Raw genomic sequence first — 3,594 nt, 5'->3', positions numbered from 1 at the left:
AGATCACATGCCCCAAAAAAGCAACTTTCTCCAACCAGAACTCACACTTGGACAGTTTAGCATACAACTCATGGTCCCTCAACGTCCCGCAACACGATCCTCGGATGCTCCTCATGCTCCTCCTTAGTCTTAGAGTAGACTAAGATGTCATCGATGAACACCACCACAAACTTGTCCAAAAACTGTCTGAAGATTCTGTTCATCAAATCCATAAACACGGCCGGTGCGTTAGATAACCCAAACGGCATCACCACATACTCATAGTGACCATACCTCGACGTGAAAGCCGTCTTTGGTATGTCCACCTCTCTAATCTTCACCTGATGGTACCCCGACCTCAAATCAATCTTGGAAAAGACTGATGCACCGCTCAACTGATCAAACAGGTCATCTATCCTTGGCAAAGGATACTTGTTCTTCACCGTCACTCGGTTCAGCTCTCTGTAATCTATGCATAACCTCAAACTCCCATCCTTCTTCTTCACGAAAAGAACTGGTGCTCCCCACGGCGATACACTAGGTCTAATGTATCCCTTCTCTATCAGATCATCTAATCGCTTCCGAGCTCCTCCATCTCTTTAGGACCCATCCGGTACGGTGCCTTAGAGATTGGCCCCGTCCCCGGTTTCAACTCAACGGTGAAATCTATCTCCCTCTTCGGTGGCAACCCCGGAATCTCGTCAGGAAAAACATAGGCAAACTCTCCCACCACTGGTATCTCGTCAACTGTCGGACTCTCTATCCGGTCATCTCTCACACGGCACAAGATCAAGGGATATCCCTTCCTTAGATAAGACTTCAACGTGATAGCTGCAATCAACTTAACTTTGGGTTTGACTAAAAACCCACGATAAGACACACTAACACCCTTAGGCCCTCTCAAAGACACTTTCTTTTGATGACAGTCTATCTTAGCTTTATACTTTCCCAGCCAATCCATCCCGACTATCATCTCAAAACCGTTAAAAGGAAACTCTAGCAAGTCTACAGGTAAATCAACTTGCCCAACTATCATAGACACATCTCTAAACAACCTCCCACAAGATACAGACTCTCCCGAAGATATGAAAACTTTCTCACTCACAGACTCATATACTCTCAAACCCAACCTTTTAACATGACTCGATGATACAAACGACTGGGAAGCCCCCGAATCAAACAAAACAAAGGTATAAATACCGTTAACAAGAAAGGTACCAGTGATAACATGTGCATCCTCCTCAGCTGTTTTCTTGTCCATCATGAACAGCTTTCCACTGGTCTTCTGTCCACCTCCACAGGACAAGATCTTGGTGATGTGGCCGGCTTAGCACCCGATCCCTGATTGTTGTTGTTGTTCGTAGCTGGTTTCTGATAAGAATTACCGCCGTTGCGGTTACCTCTACTCTGGTAGCTGGCGCCCCCGGTTGGACCATGACCCACTTGGTCTGTTGCTCGCATAACTCTGTGCCGGTCCCTGAGAATAACTTCCCGACCCGTCCCCCGAAAGCTCCGGCACACTCGTGCACTCATGTCTCTTGTGGCCGACACCGCCACACCAAAGCAAGTCATACCCCAACCGTTATCGCTACCCCCACGGCCACGCCCGAAGGAAGCCCCAGCACTAAACCCTGACCCAGCAGAAAACCTCTTAGCTTGATTGTGGTTGCCTTTCTTATGACTAGATTGGCCACCACCCTCACTCTCAGCCTTTCTTTTCTCAACACCAGACCTCTCCTGAGCCATCTCCACTAACCTCTCAGCCCTCCCAGCTCTCTCATAAGCGTCCTTAACATCAGTAAGGACTCCTACGGGTAGCTTATCCATGATCCTGGGGTCAACCCCTCTCAAACCTCGGCGCGATTCTCATCACTCAAACCCATGTCCTCAGCATACCTAGACTTCTCATTAAACTGCTTATAGTACTCAGCCACAGACATGTCAGATGTCATCTTGAACCCATCGAACTCCCCCCTCAGCTTGCTTCTCACATGCTCTGGCATAAACTCTTTTCTCATAGCCCTACGGAACTCATCCCAAGGTATAGCAGGTAAGCCTTGGTTAGCATACATCTCTCTGGCACTCACTTTCACCTTATCCCACCACTCACCAGCTGCCTCTCTCAGATAGAACGCAGCTTGCTCTACTCTCATCTCATCGGACAATGAACCAGGTCCAAAGATATTCTCCATCTCACGATGCCGCTTTCAAGAAGGTTTGGTTCCCCGGTCCCTTTGTACTCCTTTGGGTTGAACCTAGCTATGTAAAGGCTGATCTTAGAGTGATCAACCTCCTTATCCTTATTCATTTTCTTTAAGGCCTCCGTAAGAGCATCCTGGTGCTCCAACATCTTAACAATATCATCCGTATTCATGGACTCAGCTCTCGCATAGTAAGCGTTTCTCTTAGGCGGCATCTTGAAGCTATATATAAGAAAGGGTAGACATAAACACATGTACTAAACCTCAAAACACGAAAACAAAGCTACCCGGTGCTACTCGATCGAGTATCCCAACCTACTCGATCGAGTAAGAGGCTACTCGATCGAGTGCCTCCCATACTCGATCGAGTACCTCGACTTCAGAACACAAACAGACCTTCTGACTTCTAACATACTCGACCGAGTAGACAGGCTACTCGATCGAGTGACCCCCTACTCGATCGAGTACCCCTAGTTACTCGATCGAGTACCCTAAATCTCGATTCTGGTCGTAAAAACGTCAAAAACCCACCCGATCAAGTCAGTCCCACTCGATCAAGTCATGCTAACTCGAATATGCTACCCGCATGCTATGACATATTCCAACATGTAAAACAACTTATAAACACGATATTACTTTTCATTATGCATACTATGCTACTCAACTGCTCATGCGATTAACAAACAATTATATCATGTTATTAAGGCCACATAGTAATCACTCAATATGTTTCTCATTCCAACACAGTTCTATATATATATTTCTCTTCAATTTCTTTCATATTCTCAACTTCTACTTCAAACATCCAACATTTACAACACACCTCATCACATCCACACACGAGCGAACAAACAACATATACGACTTAACAGATATTCCCCCCCAGGTGTCCGGTTCAAAATTGCAGGGCGAGTTCGCGACTTTAGGACGTCTCCCAAGCCTTTGCATTAGCTCCTACAACCTTTACCCCGGGTTCATTTTAATTGACTCCCTATATTCATTGGGTTCATTGGTTACAGGTTTCAGGATCGTCGCTCTGATACCATTTTGTAACACCCCCATACTCCAAGTGCCTTACCAGGACCACTCAGGTATAAGGACGTTACCATCTCGGTTACCCGAGGCAATGATAATCAAATAAACAATAATGAAACGATATTTAAATAGTAATACTTTAGCGAAAGGTTACAATCAAAAACCAAACCAAATACTAATACATGTTCTCAAAGCGGTACATCTCTTGAACTAAGCGAAATGTATATGAAAACTGCTAAACTACGTTGGGAAGACTTCTATCATCGATCGTGGCAATCCCACTATCCCGTACTCATGTCATACACTGCTCAATATCTGCTCACCATCCCGAATGGATCACATGAGTTTTCAAAACATTCACCGGGGTCGATCTATTTAC

This window comes from Silene latifolia, chromosome 6 (genome assembly GCF_048544455.1).
Source record: "Silene latifolia isolate original U9 population chromosome 6, ASM4854445v1, whole genome shotgun sequence".
In the NCBI taxonomy this organism is placed as follows: domain Eukaryota; kingdom Viridiplantae; phylum Streptophyta; class Magnoliopsida; order Caryophyllales; family Caryophyllaceae; genus Silene; species Silene latifolia.
Note: the sequence above shows the minus strand (reverse complement) of the source record.